Source organism: Arachis hypogaea, chromosome 10 (genome assembly GCF_003086295.3).
Source record: "Arachis hypogaea cultivar Tifrunner chromosome 10, arahy.Tifrunner.gnm2.J5K5, whole genome shotgun sequence".
NCBI classification, from domain to species: Eukaryota; Viridiplantae; Streptophyta; class Magnoliopsida; order Fabales; family Fabaceae; genus Arachis; species Arachis hypogaea.
In genome coordinates this window covers 28,840,448-28,858,576 of record NC_092045.1, presented here as the reverse complement: position 1 = coordinate 28,858,576, position 18,129 = coordinate 28,840,448, and the positions used below count along the sequence as shown (strand labels likewise).

Below are 18,129 nucleotides of genomic sequence, written 5' to 3'. Positions count from 1 at the left end.
TTATCATTCTCACTCATGAACACACGTGATTGACAACCACTTCCGTTCTACATGCAACAGAGCTTGAATGTGTATCTCTTAGATTCCCAAACAGAATCTTCGTGGTATAAGCTAGATAGATGGCGGCATTTATGAGGATCCGGAAAGTCTCACCTTGTCTGTGGTATTCCGAGTAGGATCCTGGGAATCCGAAAAGTCTAACCTTATCTGTGGTATTCCGAGTAGGATTCCGGTAATGAATGACTGTGACGTGCTTCAGACTTGCAAGTGCTGGGCGTTAGTGACAGATGCAAAAGAATCAAGGGATTCTATTCCAGTAGGAGCGAGAACCAACCGGTGATTAGCCGTACTGTGACAGAGTGCGTGAGCATAGTTTTCACTGCGAGGATGGGATGTAGCCATCAACCATGGGTGATGCCTCCAGACGATTAGCCGTGCGAGTGACAGCCGCATAGGATCATTTTCCCGAGAGGATTGAAAGTAGCCACCGCTGATGGTGAACCCCTATACAAAGCTTGCCATGGAAAGGAGTAAGAAAGATTGAGTAGAAGCAGTAGGAGAGCAGGCGTCCTTGAGCCATACAGCATCTCCATTCGCTTATCTGAAATTCCCACCAATGAATCTGCATAAGTCTTCTACCCTTTTTATAATCTATTTTCTTATTTTTATTTTCGAATCCATAAACCAATTTAATCTGCCTAACTGAGATTTGCAAGGTGACCATAGCTTGCTTCATACCAACAATCTCTGTGGGATCGACCCTTACTCACGTAAGGTTTATTACTTGGACGACCCAGTACACTTGCTGGTTAGTTGAACGGAGTTGTGATAACAACTGGTGCCACAATAATAATTTCATACAACTTAAAGAACAGTGATCACAATTTCGTCCACCAATAGGACCAAAGAATTCTAGAACAGTACGGATTCAAACTCTAGAAAGATCCAAATAAGTCAAATGTTAAAGTTGTGACAGATATGGATTAACATTTTTCAAAGCATCCATCACAGTGGGGACAAATATGATCATCAGCATCAGCATCAGACATTAGTGGTTTTAAATTTGAGTCAGTAAAGAAATACGAACTGAAGAAATACAAACAGGGATCGTTGAGATCAAGCATGACAACATGTCCAGTGAAATTATCGCATGCTATGCCTTCCCATTCACAGCAGTCACCATTGCCTTTCCAAGATGGAAGTAGTAGTGGTTTCAAACATCTTTTGAAATTAAGGAGAGCCTGTCTTTCTGGCTGAAGGCAGGTATAGAAAACTCCAATTTGAGTGATGAGTAGCACCACCACAACCACATCAAAAGTAGTAGTGTTGTTGGAGTATTCTTTTCCTCTCATTTTTCACCAAGAAATTCAAACAAGTTAAGAAGGAAGCGATCTTAAAGGGTTTTTTCTCGGACTCTACTTTCAACAAGAGGCTAAAAGGCAAAGATATGTATGTAGTATAGTGTTTGGTATAGAGAGAAACTCCTCCAGTTTCCACATTTATAGTGTGTCTAACTCTCACGAAAATCATCATTGCATGTGTGAGGAAATTTCCTAGAAATTTCATTGTCCACATTCATAGGGTGTCTAACTCTCACCAAAATCGTCGAGGAAATTTCTTAGAAATTTAATTGCAATGAGTCAGAGTCAACAACACAAGCGGCACTAGCTTAGGACTTGAAGTTTTCTAAAGAAAAGTCTTTCTAATTTACAATGTGCTTACCAGCTAGTATCTCTCATAGACGTGTTCGAGCACGTCCCAATAAGCCAAGCAGCATCCTCTTGGGCGTCTCTCATCTGGGACGTTGGTGGACGAAATTGTGATTAACAATAATGGCTCTTTGGCATGTGCCAAAAAGAACTAACTCAGCACTTTCTTTTCACAACTCCGTTCAACTTAACCAGCAAGTGTACTGGGTCATCCAAGTAATACCTTACGTGAGTAAGGGTCGATCCCACAGAGATTGTTGGTATGAAGCAAGCTATTGTTACCTTGTAAATCTCAGTTAGGCAGATTAAAAGGTTTTGGGTTTCGAAAATTAATAAATAAATAGAAAATAAAAGGGATAGAAATACATATGTAAATCAATAGTGGAAATTTCAGATAAGCGTATGGAGATGCTGTGCTCCTCTTGAATCTCTACTTTCTTATTACATTCATCCAATCCTTCCTACGTCCTTCACATTTGGGCAATGCATGGAGCCCCTTGACTCTTAAGACGTGGCTCACGCTGACACAATTAAGTAAAGATCTTTGTTACTATAATCCACTAGGATTGATTCCTTGCTGAATTTTTTCATTTTTAGAAAGTTTAAAGATTTGAGAAGTAAGTTATTGGTCTATGACTGTTATATTTTTCAACAAATGGGCTTCGGAAGCAATTTGAAATTTTAAATAAAAACTAAGCAAAAGTGTATTTTTAGAGGAAGCGTGTCATGACATCTTTGCATGGCCTCAGCCGTGCATGGAAACTTACCGCTTCACAAAAATGGCATGGTGCACTCCAAAATACACCAAAAATTCCACTCCAAGAACTAAATTTTGTGGCGCAACTAGTGAAATAGCCCATGCCTTTGCCAAGGCTTATTTGAATCAAGGCTTATTTGAGTGGTGTGGATGATGCCACTAAGTGCGTGCTCCACGCCACTTGAGATGGTGAGGTTGGGGTGAGTCTGAGTGGCGTGGATGAAGCGTGCTCCACGCCACTAGAAAGAGGGTGATGTTGGGGCACCTGGAAAGGGTTGGAGAGGGTTTGAGTGGCGTGGATGACTCCACTAAATGCGTGCTCCATGACAAGGAAGAAGGCGAGGTTGGGTGAGATGGATAACATGAGGGCGTGCTCCAAGCTAAGGTAAGAGGCAAGGTTGGGGTGAGGTTGAGTGGCGTGGATGACGCCACTAAGTGCATGCTCCACGCCACTAGAGAAGAGTAATGTTGGGGCACCCATTTCGTGCCATGGAGATTATATGGTCAATAAGCAAGTGAGATCTATCTTGGATAAGTAATTCAATTGCAAATTCGATTATATGTTCAGCAATCTTTCAAACATGGTGGTTTTCATTTTGATTTAATATGAGCACCTCCCTATTGTTTCCATAGAAGATAAAAGCATGTCCTATCATATAATTCACCAACTAGTTTTATGGCTATTATATCCAATAGGATGATGACATCTTATGATATTTATGTGTTTCTTCAGGATAAGGAAAGCACTAGCCAGGATATTTATGGGATTCTCATCAGCACTAGCGAGGTCATTGCATTAGCTTTCCAAGCTTAAAAAAATAGTTTTAAGGCCATAATGAAAAGGCTAGTTGGTGAGCCTTTTTCTTTTTTTTTCTTTTCATTGTTCATGCTTTAGTCTCAGTATTTTTCTATTTCGGCTTTTATTATTGATGGGGCTTCTTTTTTTCATGTATTGTGAAAGTAGGTTTGCCATTAAGGAGAACTGAGAAGTAATCCTTCTTTCAAATGAAGCATTGTACCTATTACGTTTTGAGTTTACTAACTGAGACCATGTAATTTGAAACTTAATCCATGTTTGAATGCCTTAGACCATGGATATTGTCTTGTATATGGTAACAAAGGAAAACTTGGTTACACTAAGAGGCATCAATATTATGTCTGCAGATTATGAATTTTACAGCATTCAAAACTTATTTAAGCTTAAATATTTTATACTTATCTCAAACTTTTATAAAGGAATATTGTTATTGCAGAAGGTTAACAGGAAAATCAAAAAACAAAATGGTTAAAATATCAACAATCTTTATGGTATTTAATTTTGGTGGAATGTTAATATAAAGCAGTTTTATACATATCCAATTACATAATGTTACTGAGAAAAAGTAAAGAAAGATCTGAAGTTCTGTTCCTGATGAATCATAAAACTGTGTATGTGTTTGTATTGAATGAATGATCATGGAAGCTCCCTTTCCAAAACAAGCTCAATCAGTATTTATACTAAGAGGGAAAATTATAATACTAGGCTAGCTTATGTAACTGCATTCTATTTTGCTAACTGATTCAAAGGCTAAATTGGAATCTTGGTCAATCTTGCCTCCCTCAAAGTCAAGGACACTCTTAGAGTGAGCTTGAGTTTGTCCAAGAACCAATTAAAGGAGAAAATAGATAACTGCTTAGTAAAAAAGTCTGCAACTTGATCTACATCAGGTATGTGAATAATGTAGAGCTGATGTTGGTTAACCAAGTCTCTCACAAGATGAATATTAAGCTTGAAATTCTTGGTTCTATTGTGCATAATGGGATTGCAGATAATTGGACAGCACTAGCATTGTCACAATAATTGGTAGAGACTCCAAAATGTTAAAAACCAAGCTCAGATAAGAGATTTTGTAACCAAATAATCTCAGTTGTAGTTGTTGCCACACTCCTGTATTCAAATTCTACACCGGAACGACTGACTACATGTTGTTTTCTACTTGACCAAGCAACCAAATTAGTGCCTAAGAAGATACAGTAGCCTAAAGTGGATCTCCTATCATCATCAGAGGCCCAATCAACATCTGCAAAAACAAATATTCGAAGATTAGTTGATGGATGAAAAAGAAAACCTTGCTCATTTGTACCAGCAAGATATCAAAGGATCCTTTTTACTGATCTCCATTGGCTGAGCAAAGGTCTTTGCATAAATTGGCTTACCTTATTTACTGAGAATGCTATCTCATGTCTAGTGAGGGTGTAGTATTGCAGAGCCCCTACTATAGAATGATAGTGAATAGGATCAGAATAATGTTCAAAACCATGTTTAGAGAGCTTTCTTGAAGTAATCATAGGTGTTGGGACTGACTTAGCATCAATCATGCCTGATTTATGTAACACATCTTTTATGTAGTTAGTTTGAGATAAATGATATACACCATGTTTTAGTTTAATGGCCTCAATTCCTAAAAAATAATTAAAAGTTCCAAGAGATTTCAAAGCAAACATGCCATGTAATTTCTGAATCAATACAGTGATTTCATTTTGATTATTACCAGTCACCTGTATATAAGATTCCAGAGTGAAGAAAGTATTAGAAAAAAGGTCATGTTGTTGACTTATTGGACTGTTAATTGGCCATTCTTAGAAATTTCCCATATTTTTCCTGGTTATTAAATTGCTAAAAAAAGTAGTGTGTTTTGGTGAAATTTTGAAGTGGGAGCCTGGGCATTTTAGTGATTACAAATACTGGGGGCGGGTCCATGGGACCCTATGATTTAGATGGAGATGGGTCCAAATATGGAAAGTAGAAAGGTTGGCTTCGGCGATGTAGATAGGTGATGCGGAATTTATAATCTACAAATTAACCGGCAAGTGCACCGGATCGTACCAAGTAGTACGTCAAGTGAATGAGGGTCGATCCCACGAGGATTGATAGATCAAGCAATAATGATTGAGTGACTGGCGTAGTCAGACAAACAGAAAATGGTGTTTTGAAAGTTCAATTGCATTAAACAATAAATCAGAGAATCAGAAAAGCAAGCAGTAAACAAGTAGTGAATAATATATGGAGAAATAGTTAAGGCTTCAGAGATATCTATCTTCTGGATTGACTTTGCTCACTAACTATTTTAATCATGCAAGATTCAATTCATGGCAAACTATATGTGACTGAACCCTAATTCCTTAGAACTTTTTAGTCTCCTCTAACCTTCATCAACCACCAATTTCTTGGTCACTTAATTCCAATTAGAGCGTGAAGTTCAATTCTAGTTTATATGCCACAGAAACCTTAATTACCCAAATATAAGAGGATTATATGTCACGTATCCCGTTAAGTCAAGATAATTAGAAATTTAGGAGAAATTGTTTCAAGCTATTGTTCAAGTAAAGAGCTTTTTCAAGTTATACAAGAACTCAATTAGAACAAGGGTCATACTTCCGTTCCACCCAGATTCATAAGATAAAGAACGAAAACAATTCTTGAAATAGAAATCAATACATGAATTAAAATAGAAAAGTAATAGTATCAATCCATATAATAGACATAGCTCATAACCTTAACAGTGGAGGTTTAGTTGTTCATGGTTAAGAGAGAAACTAGTATTAAGAAAAACTGTAAAATTGCGGAATGAGGTAGAAGAGAAGAGATCTTCCCGAAGGGCTGATTCTTTTCCCTTTTATATCTTATCCTAATTAATGTGAAAATATATTTTCTAAAACTAAATAATATCTTTTCCTAATTATAAATAAATAAAAGTTTAAATCAAAATTTAATAATTGATTCGTGAAAGACTTGTATACAAATGGGGACCACTTGGTTTAGAAGGGTTGGCGCCAAACATGGGGAATCCAAGTTTGGCTTCAGCCAACACGTGTGTGTTCTTCCAAGTTCTCCTTGCAATTCCTCCATTCTTCATCCTTGGCGCCAAACTTGAGGTTCCTCAAGTTTGGCTTCAGCAAGCCAGCATGCGATCTTCAAATCCCCTTTAGTTGGCGCCAAACTTTAGATATCTCAAGTTTGGCTTCACCAAGGCAGCAAGGAAGGAAGGCGTTGTGATGATCCTTGCGCCAAACTTGGAATTTCCCAAGTTTAGTGCCACCAAGGCAGTAATTTCATATGAAAGATATAAACTATTATATATTATTGGAAAGCTCTAGAAGTTGGCTTTCCAAAGTCGCTAGAATCACGTCAATTAGACCTCTGTAGCTCAAGTTATTTTTGTTTGAGTGCAAGGAGGTCAAGGTTGACAACATCATTTACTTTCTTCCTCTTCTTCTTCAAAAACTCCATCAAATCCATTCGAATGCTACCTGAAATAAATTGAATTGCACAAAACTCATAGTAGCATTCATAGTGGCTAAAAGATATTTAAATCTTGATTAAAATTAACAATTTGAATACAAATTCACTAGGAAAAGATAGAAAAGATGCTCATGCATCACAACACCAAACTTGAATTATTGCTTGTCCTCAAGCAACCAAAACTAATATAGGCTTATGATGTGAATTTGCAGGAGAAGTGAGTGTTCAATTAAGCTCCTGTCTCTTCTTAAAGTGGGGTTTATACACTACAATCCTGAATAGTTTTGGCATCTCACTATTCTTTGAATAAGAGGAATGTCACTGTCATTCGGAATTAGAATCCGGATAATATTATGAATTCTCTGGCCTTTATACTTTGGTCTAATCCTTGAACACATCAAATTTTCTTTAATTCTCTTTTCTTTGGTGTTTTACACCTTGAGCCTAGCCGTGACTTTAAATGCTTTGTCTCAAGCTTTACTTGACACAAAAATACCACAAGCACTTAACTGGGGAACTCTCTTGAAGCTCTAATTTTTCTTTCAATTGCTCCCAAATAGTGGTGCTCAAAGCCCTTGGCATACTCTGTTAATTGCAATTGATCTCGATTTTTAGTGCTCTGTCTCAAAGATTACTTGACACAATTACACCACAAGCATATGACTAGGAAAACAACTCTTTGAGCTTTTAATCATGTCTAACCTTCCTAGTCATTGATGCTCAGAGCCTTGAACCTTACTTTTATTTTTCTTTTGCTTCAAGGATTAAGCTTTTGTTTAATTCAGAGAATTCATAATAGTTCTCTAAATTCCTGTTCTTTATACATCAACATCCCTTGATTCAAATTCAAATATGCACGGTTCATGTCATGCATTTAGAATTACAAGGAATGCCAACACATTTAGGTACTGAAGACTACTTTTTGTTATAAAATCTTTTTCTCATGCAATACATCTTTTTCTTCTTTCTTTTCTTTTGATTTCAAGCTCAGTGAGCAATACATGAGACACCTTTTAGAATTAAAATCAAATAACAAAATAAGATAAAAAAGAACAGCAAATTAAACTAAAACCTAAGAATTGAAATAACAAATGATCATGCAACAACTAAAACAAAACAGCAGAGAACAGGAACCTAATCATAAAATTAGCAAAATAATATGGAAGGTGAAAAGGAACTAAGCCAGCTCAATTTTCCTGGTGGAAATCTCTCTCCTCAGGCTGTGCTCCGTGTGGTCCTCTCAGGCGGCTGTAATTCTATCTCAGCTGGTGAATCTCCTGCCGTTGAAAGTCCTGAGCAGCTCTCATCTCATCAAGGGTGGTACAAAGATACTCCCATCGGCTGTTATGTGTTGCCCACATCTCCTCTACAGACACAGTGTACTGCTACTAGCAGTTGTTCTGCGTGATTCTCAATTGCTCAAAGGAGGAGGTGAGCTGCTGCCAATATTCTTGTGGTGGGAAGTAGCGTCCTTAAGGCAGTGGTGGCTGCTCCTGTTGAGCTTCTTGTTCAGCCTGTTCAACTCTGGGGAGTCTCTGATATTTCCTGACCAATTCCATAGTCTTCTTTGTGATAGGTCTCTCGACTGGAATAGGGAAATCATTCTCTATCTTGACCTTAGCAGCCTCACAGAGGCGATAGATGAGATGTGAAAGCTCAACCTGGTATTCGGAATGGTGCTGGTGGTGACATGATAGATTTGCTAAGCAATAATGTACTCTGCGTCCACTTCTCCTCTCATAATACAGTGAGTCAGAATGGCCCGGTCCACAGCGCATTCGGACCGGTTGCTTGTGGGCATGATAGACCGGCGGATAAAATGGAGCCATCCCCTAGCTAAAGGAGTCAAGTCACTGCTCTTAAGATGGCACGGCTTCCCCTTTGCCCCCAATTTCTACTGGGTATCTAGAATGCATATATCAGCGAGTAGTGCCTTTAATTGTTGATCTTTGTTCATCCTTTCATTGTAGGATCAAAGTAAGGGCATATTTTGAGGTAATTGGAGGGTCTGTCGGATAATCTCCGGGCTAAAATCAAACATTCTTCCCCTAACAAAGCTTCTGTGGTTCCTTTCATTGACTTCAGATACATCCTTGTATGTGATCTACAGATTTTCATAAAATTTCTAAATCATCAATTGTGCCACCTGTGTGTGCGGATTGCACAGAAATTGCCATCTTCGTCTCTGAATTTGGTGCTGAATTTCCATATATTCATCCGGTTGGAGACTAAATTTCACTTCCGGCAGTACAGGCCTCTTGCTAATAACCTCATAAAAATGCTCTTCATGTAATTTAGAGCAGAAGCATCGTGTATCATGAGAACCGGTGGCCGGTTCCTTTCCTTTTCTCTTTCTTGGAGGGTTGGGTGGTCTTTGGTGCTATGAAAATAAACAGAATAAAACTAGCAAAGCGACAACACTAAACTTAAAACTGTTGCTCGTCCTCAAGCAAAATAAAGAAATACAAGGGAGAAGAAGAAAGTGAAACAGAAGAGAAAAAAGATCAATGCTAAAAATTGCTTTTCTATTTTTTCTTTTATTTTTGTATACTGAATAATACAGAAAAGAAAAAAAAGAGAGGGATATGGGATAGATAGAAGGGGGTGGCAAGGACGAAGGGGTTGTAGGTTGGGAATGGGTTCGTGTTGAAGGGGATAGATGGAAGGGAAGTGTATAAGGAAGAAGGAAGGGGCTGGCTTGTGTTGTTGAAGAGGGAAGAAGCATTATAGAGGGAAGGTTTGAAGTGGGAATGAGTGGTCTATTATGTGTGGCTTGAGGAGGGAAGGTTGGGGCTATATATAAGGAGTGGGGTTTCGTTGGAAGGGGTTCACGGGTGTGTTATGGGAATGGGGGTGGTCACATGTATGTATTGGGAAGGCAAGAGGGAAGGGTTGTAGGGTTTGGGAGGTTGGGTTGGGGAGGGGAATATATTCGGTCAAGGGGGAAAGGAAGTCAGGAAGGGGCAAGGGTTGGTGGGGTAGGCTTAGTAAAAAGGGAATAAAGGAAGGAATATATTGGTAAGGTAAAAAGGGAAAGGATCAGTAAGAGGGATGCCATGTGATATGGTTGGGATCTGGTGGGATCACGTTTGGCGTTAGCCAAAAGTAACAACCTGGCACCAAACTTGGAAACTTTGAAGTTTGGCACCGTATCTCCCGAAAACAAGACCTCCTCCTGGCGCCAAATTTGGTGCAGCCCAAGTTTGGAGCCACCTTCGTTCTTTTTTTTTAATTCTCCACGCCAGACTTCAGAGGGGCTAAGTTTGGCGCTCCCTTGGCAGAGAGCAAATCCTCTTTTGTGCATGATAGTGGCGCCAAACTCCAAACCACCAAGTTTGGCGCCACCCCTCTTCCATAATTCCCCAATTGCGTCGTTCTCAATGCCAAACTTGGAGTTTTCCAAGTTTAGCTTCAAACCTCCAGAATGGGACTCCCCTTGGTGCATGTTATGTGGCGCCAAACTTGAAAATCCCACAAACTTGATGCGAAATTTATAACCCACAAACTAACCGACAAGTGCACCGGGTCGTACCAAGTAGTACCTCAAGTGAATGAGAGTCGATCCCACCAGAATTGATGGATCAAGCAATAATGATTGAGTGATTGGCTTAGTCAGACAAATAGTAAATGGTGTTTTAAAAGTTCAATTGCATTAAATAGTAAATCAGAGAATCAGAAAAGCAAGCAGTAAACAAGTAGTGAATAATATATAGAGAAGCAGTTAAGGCTTCAGAGATATCTATCTTCCGAATTGACTTTTGTCACTAACTATTTTAATCATGCAAGATTCAATTAATGGCAAACTATATGTGACTAAATCCTAATTCCTTAGACCTTTTTAGTCTCCTCTAACCTTCATCAACCGCCAATCCCTTGGTCACTTAATTCCAATTAGAGGGTGAAGTTCAATTCTAGTTTATATGCCACAGAAACCCTAATTACCCAAATATAAGAGGATTATATGTCACGTATTCCATTAAGTACAGATAATTAGAAATTTAGGAGAAATTGTTTTAAGCTGTTGTTCAAGTAAAGAGCTTTTCCAAGTTATACAAGAACTCAATTAGAACAAGGGTCATACTTTCGTTCCACCCAAATTCATACGATAAAGAATGAAAGCAATTCTTGAAATAGAAATCAATACATGAATTAAAATAGAAAAGTAATAGAATCAATCCATATAATAGACAGAGCTCCTAACCTTAACAGTGGAGGTTTAGTTGCTCATGGTTCAGAGAGAAAACTAGGATTCAGAAAAATTGTAAAATTGCGGAATAAGGTAGAAGAGAAGAGATCTTCCCGAAGGGCTTATTCTTTCCCCTTTTATATCCAATCCTAATTAATGTGAAAATATATTTCCTAAAACTAAATAATATCTTTTCCTAATTATAAATAAATAAAAGTTTAAATCAAAATTTAATAATTGATTCGTGCAAGCCTTGTATACGAATAGGGACCACTTGGTTTTGAAGGCTTGGCGCCAAACATGGGGAATCCAAGTTTGGCTTCAGCCAACCCGTGTGTGTTCTTCTAAGTTCTCCTTGCTAGCGCCAAACTTGAGGTATCTCAAGTTTGGCTTCAGCAAGGCAGCATGCAATTCCTCCATTCTTCATCCTTGGCGCCAAACTTGAGGTTCCTCAAGTTTGGCTTCAGCAAGCCAGCATGCGATCTTCAAATCCCCTTTATTTGGCACCAAATTTGAGATATCTCAAGTTTGGCTTCACCAAGGCAGCAAGCAAGGAAGGCGTTGTGATGATCATGGCGCCAAACTTGGGGTTTGGTGCCACCAAGGTAGTAATTTCATATGAAAGGTGTAGACTATTATATAAATGTTGGAAAGCTCTGGAAGTTGGCTTTCTAATGCCGCTAGAATTACGTCAATTAGACCTCTGTAGCTCAAGTTATTTTTGTTTGAGTGCAAGGAGGTCAAGGTTGACAGCATCATTTACTTTCTTCCTCTTCTTCTACAAAAACTTCATCAAATCCATCTGAATGCGACCTGAAATAAACAGAATTGTACATAACTCAAAGTAGCATTCATAGGAGCTAAAAGATATTTAAATCTTGATTTAACTTAACAATTTGAATGCAAATTCACTAGGAAAAGATAGAAAAGATGCTCATATGTCAATAGGTTAGATAGGTTCTGTGTTTCGTTGAAGTTAGTGTCGCTTATGCTTTATATTAAGAGAGAATATGAGGAAAAAAAGGAAACTCCTCTGCGACATGGCTCAGTGGATCTATCCTTTTGTTTCAATTTTTAAATGATTTAATCTTGGATCGCGCTACTGTACATGTGTAAGTTCACAAAGATTTACAAATATTCCTTCTCCTCCTTGCATTTTCTGTTGACGCACGTTGTCTCCCTTCTGCAAAATGGAGCAGGTTGTCAGCAAATTGCGGGCGCTCATGCGATGGTCGGCCGAGCCGAGTTGATAGCGTGAATTAGAACAGAATTTGATTGTACTAGGTTCCGTAGTTGCCAGCTTTACAAGTTGGGCCTTATTCGTCATTCCAAAAAAGAAATGGATGAAACGAAAGCAGATAGGGTCTTCATATCACTCTTCTCCTCTCGCGAAAGCAAACCCAAGCATCCTCCAACGCGACCGCTGCCTTCGGTCTTGTCACTGTGGCTGTCAGTGGCACTCGAGATCCGCTTCTGTTGGGCGTGGTCAAGGTTATCTCCCCGTTCGCAAATCACCATTCTTCGTCATAGATCATCGTTGTTACTGTGTTCAGTAGCACTCTGCACGGCGTTTCTCGTTGTGCTCGTCATTCGCTGTGAGTCGAAGGTAAGAGTTGCTCTGCCCACCGATTGATTAGCTTTGGCATCTGGTAACTAATTCATCTGGTAACCCTTGGAATATACAATTATTTATACGGATTGGATTATACAATTAAAGTTGACTTCTATATCCTTGTAGAGTCCCTTGAATTCTATGGCTCCTCGCCATGATGGATTTTTTGGAACTTAGCAAAGCATTCATGGGCTGGTAGAGTACTTTCTGTTTCATTTTTAATTTTCAATGAAATAGTTTGGAAGTTAATGACTAACCTAACTTTAACATGATAGCTTTTTGCTGATTTTTTTCATTAGTTCATGTTGGAAGGGCAACTAGAATTCTGCCCTACTATTTCTTTTGGATATAACCTTCATGTTTGTTCACAGAATGTGCTATGTTCTAATATTTTGAAATTGGAATAACAAATTGTTTTTGGTTTTCAGCGTCTAAACTACATAACCCTGAGTGCAGGATGAGCTTGATCCTCTGTTCCATGGCAGTAGTTCTAGAAATACTTAGAAGACAACTCTCTCTAAATGTTATGTTGCTTTTTGCACTGTTGTTTATTTTTGGCAGCACAATAATTGGGAAAGAATTCTTCTTCGCCTATCGAAGTAAAGATAATGTGGAAAATCAGTGCTAGTATGCTGGAAATCAAGACATTCAATTTCGCACAAGCAAGATGCAGAAATTGTTCAAGTCCTATAACTTGAACAGATACAAGGACGTGAATTTTCATGGTGGATACACAATTGGGTCCCTTGAAGCAATTTACACATCAAGTATGTGATCTGCAGTGAAATTAATATATAGAGACTGACCAGATTTTGGACTAAAAATCAAATGTCATCCACAGCTCTTCTCTGAAGATTGTGTTCGTTGTCGTATTAATAGTTTATGTACAGCGATTAAAGTATTTTGATATGAATCCAACACAAGCAAGAGCTGAGATAAATACATGATGGGTTACATAATACTTAGCAATATTAGCAACTTTGTTAGGAGAAGTAGTTAAAATAAAATAAAAATAAACAAATAAAGTATTAATATACTTTTAATTAAATTTTGACTTATTTCAATATAAATTTTCTGTCATGATTTTTTAACCTTAGATAAATTCGTATTCTTATTGTGTATTCTATGAATATTTAGGTATTATTTTAGGAAGTTGAAATATATCCTTACTTCCATTTAGTAGAGAATTGAAGATTGTATACAATGATCAATTGCGATACATAATTCTTCTTGAGAGATTCCCACTTATCATATGTTCCCTTAAAAAATTATTTATATGATTATTTATCATTTATTTTGAAAAATAATTATTTATATAATTAACTATCATTTACTTTGGGAAATGATTATGTTCATAATTTATTATTATTCACTTTGAAAAATAATTATCTATATGGTTAATTATCATTCACTTCGAAAAATAATATTAATATTAAATAAAATATCATATATAAAAAATAAATAATATAAATAAACCAAATAACAATAATAGTGTAACAAATAAGAGATAAAATAGGAAGGAAACAGAAACAACAATCTAAAAACTTTATGAAACCACCGAAGAAAGAAAAAAAATGGCATACGAGTTTCTTAAAAAAAAGAAAATAAAAAAATTGGCCGAGAAAAGAAAAACATCACGTACATGATATACATATATGAATTAAAAAGAAAAAGAATATCTATATGAAAGGTTCCACTGATCTTGGAGGATAATAAATTTATAATTGAGTATGATTTTTATCAAAAAATTAGCAATGATGGTTAAGAAGAAAAAAGGAAAACGTGTGTTGTAAAGATTATTGCCAAGTAAGGATCATTGTGATGGAAAGAAAAAGACAAGAATAAAGTGGATAGTAAAGAGAATATAATTACTTAGCCTTAGTTTTAGAGTAAAACTCGTACTGATACATAATTTTTTTTCTTTTTTTTTAGTTAAGGGTCCAACTCATAGTGAAGGGTTGGACTCTTAGTTAGGACATTTATAACAAATATATTTTTAACAATATTGCATATTTAGTAATATATATAATCATGGGTAGTTTTTTTTAATTAAAAATGTTAATAAATATTTTTTATATAAAAAAATTATCTTGGTTTTTATAAATTTTTTTTATTTTAGATTTGATAAAATATAAAAATTATTTATTTTTTTAAATTAAATTATTTTGTTGAGTATTATTGTGACAGAAAGTTATATTTGTATACTTTATATTATTAAAAAATATGCTATAAAATAATATAAACAAGTTGTTCTAATAATTTTATTATATGCATTTAAAATATATTCATGAATAAAATATGTAACAGATAACCGTTTTGATAAATTTGATTAATATGTTATAATTTTAATATAATAAAAAAATAAATTTTACAATTATTTACTTTCATGCATGTATATATTGTAATGTATAAAATTTTTTCAACATCTAATTAGATGTTGATGTTATTGTAAATATTAAAATATTTTAATATGATAATTGATGTAAAAATTAAGAGAAAAAATATTTAGAAAATGACAAAAAGTTTAAATGTTTAAATATTTAAAATTTTATTTAATTAAAAATTGATTGACAAAAATAATATTTTTCTTAATTTAAGAATTGTTACTTATTTTTAAATTTAATAATTTAATTATTTATATAAGACAATTACTTATTCTATTTTTGAAATAAAAAATAAAAAATTATATAATATATAATAACTTTATAAATTTAACATATAGGATGATATGTTGTTTAAAATTATTAACTGTTATAAAGGAAAACATTGGTTGTGTGTAGAGGGAGTAATGACTAATAGCAATCTTAGACGTGTGTTTTGTTTAGTGTATAGAGCACATGGGACAGTAAAAAAATTGGTAATGTGGGAGGAGTTGTGTTATATTGTGGGCTTGTGTCAAGTGTCTTTTTGTTTCATGGGAGACTTCAATGAAATAATGCAAGTGGAGGAAAGGAAAGGAGCGAATAGGTTACTGATGTCTGCGGAAGAGATTAAGTTTTGGGTACAGGATACGCAGCTGATAGACCTTCCTCTAAATGATCGTAAGTTCACATGGTTCAAGGTTTGACAGTGTAGCCGCATTGACAGGGTCCTGGTCAGTGTAGATTGGATTGAAGCACTTCTGGATACTCGCTTGAGAGGTGGACCTCGTGTGCTATCAGATCATTGTCCATTGACTGTGGAAGACACAAGAGTGAAGGGGGCCAAAGACCGTTCAGAAATTTAGATGCGTGGTTCACACATGAGGACTTTCTGAGTATGATAAAAGAGGAATGGAGAAACTTAGGGGATGTTTAGTTCACTAGCAAGCTAAAGGCGCTGACAGCACCCCTGAGAAGATGGCATAGAGACAACTTTAATAACATGGATAATAAATTAAGAGATTTGAGGATGAGCTAAAAAAGATTGATGACATGGTAAGTGACGGCACATATGATGGTACTCTGGAGGCAAGACGCAAAGCTTTTGTGAGATGCTGTGAGAAATAGTGTGTTCAGAAGGAAATTCATTAGAAGCAGATGTCTCGGTCTCGGCATGCAAGAGAGATGGATAAGAATACTAGGTACTTTCATCAAGTTGCCTCGGCTAGAAGGAGAAACAATAGAATTGATGCGCTTTTATTGCATGAAAGGTTGGTACGGAATCAGGTCAGAATAAAGATTGTAATTAGAGGGTTTTATAAAGATTTGTATCGGCAAGAATATGTGCCTTTGATTGGGTTTCGTGAAGGACTAGTGATGAAGATAGACAGTGATGAGGCTATAGCATTAGAAATAATGCCTTCTACTAAGGAAATTAAAGAGGCTGTTTGGGATTGTGAGTCAACAAAAGCTCCAGGTAATGACAGGTACAACATGAACTTCATTAAAAAGTGTTGGGATGAGATTGGTAATGAATTCACTGCAGCTGTTTTAGGTTTTTTCCAATTGTGGTTGATGCTTTACATAGAATGGTGGGAGAAGCAGTCAGGAATGGTCGTATATCTCCGCTGCTAGTTGGAAAGGATAACATAGAACTATCACACTTGTAATTTGCGGATGACACTATTTTGTTCTGCCCACCAGAGACCGAGACAATTTTGAATTATAAGAGGCTTCTGCGATGTTTTGAACTCATGTCTGGACTAAGTATCAACTTTAACAAATCGAATTTGATTTTTGTTAACTGTAGGTCAGAATGGGTGACGAATATGCGTGGGATACTAGGCTGTACTGAAGCGGTTCTACTCGTAAGATACTTAGGAATCTCCTTAGGAGCAAATCCTCGGTTGGTGAAGACATGGAAACCGATTATAGATAAGGTGAAAGAGAAGCTTAGTTTTTGGAAAGCAAAGGTACTTAACAAAGCTGGAAAGCTAGTTCATATCAAGTATGTGCTTAATAGCTTGCCAGTCTACTATCTTAACTTGTATAAGATGCCAAAAGGGGTAGTAGAGAAGCTGATCGCATTGCAAAGGAATTTTTTATGGAGGAAAGAGGATGGAAATAATGGTATGCCTCTTGTTAAATGGGAATTGGTGTAGGCGCCAAAAATGCTGGGAGGTTTGGGAGTGGGGGATGCTGTGATTAGGAATACAACACTTCTGTTTAAGTGGTGGTGGCGTTTCTCGAAGGAGGATTGTCCATTGTGGAAGAAAATTACATGTTCGTGTAATGGTTTAAATCCAAATATTATGTTAGCAAATCAGACACTACCTATAAGAGGGGCTCCTTGGAAAGATATATGTCAATTGAAGATCAAGGAGCAACACGTGAAAGACAAGATTTTCAGTGGGCTATCTATAGAAATAGGGGACGGGAGGAGAACTCATTTTTGGAAAGATAATTGGTTGCAAGGTGGACCCTTGAAAGAGAGTTTTTTGAGGCTCTTCTCTATTTCAAACCAGCAAGGATCTGTTATAGGGGTTTATGGATGTTGGGACGGGTTAGAATGGATATAGAATTTTTTTTGGAGGAGAGATTTGTTTCAATAGGAGCTGGCTCTTGTTAACTATCTCCATGAAAGGTTAAAGCCAGTTAAATTGTCACCTAGTAGAGAGGACAGAGTGGTGTGGAAATTTGATTAAAAAAAAGGTATTTTTCTACTAACTCTTTTGTGCAGGTGTTGCAGACAAAAACTGTATCGGAGGAAGTCACGAGTTACAGCTTTACTAGCTCAATTTGGAGAGTTTTGGTTCCACCAATAATTGAGCTCTTTGCATGGTTTGTTTTAGTGGGAAGGGTAAATACCAAAGAGAGATTGAGTAGATTAGGCGTCATCCATCTTAGTGATAATACCTGTGTTTTGTGTAAAAACGATGTAGAATTTGTTCATCATTTGTTTCTTTGCTGTGAGTTTACTTGGCAGGTGTGGTGTACTTGGTTGACTTACTTTGGTAGAGTCTGGGTTGTTCCAACCATGATCAAGGAACTGTTTGAGAGTTGGACAGGAGAACCTGGCAAAAGAATTGAGCAGAATAAGCGGTTGGTTGAATTTTGTGCATTTATTTAGAATATTTAGATAGAACGAAATGCGAGAATATTTAAGAATGAAGAAGGTAGTGTTGAGGACATCAAAAGGAGGTCAATGTTGAGCTTCAAAGAG

At 36.7% G+C, this 18,129-nt stretch overlaps 1 long non-coding RNA gene across 2 annotated transcripts; it reads left to right on the top strand.

Annotated features, from left to right (window-relative positions):
* The first annotated feature begins 11,906 nt into the window (after positions 1-11,906).
* LOC112715468 (uncharacterized) lies at positions 11,907-13,505 on the top strand. Of its 2 annotated transcripts, XR_011866537.1 has the most exons (4): positions 11,907-12,046; positions 12,134-12,540; positions 12,673-12,741; positions 12,975-13,505. It is a non-coding gene; the product is annotated as an uncharacterized lncRNA (long non-coding RNA). The 2 variants fall into 2 exon arrangements; XR_011866538.1 differs by lacking the exon at positions 12,673-12,741.
* Positions 13,506-18,129: the final 4,624 nt, after the last annotated feature.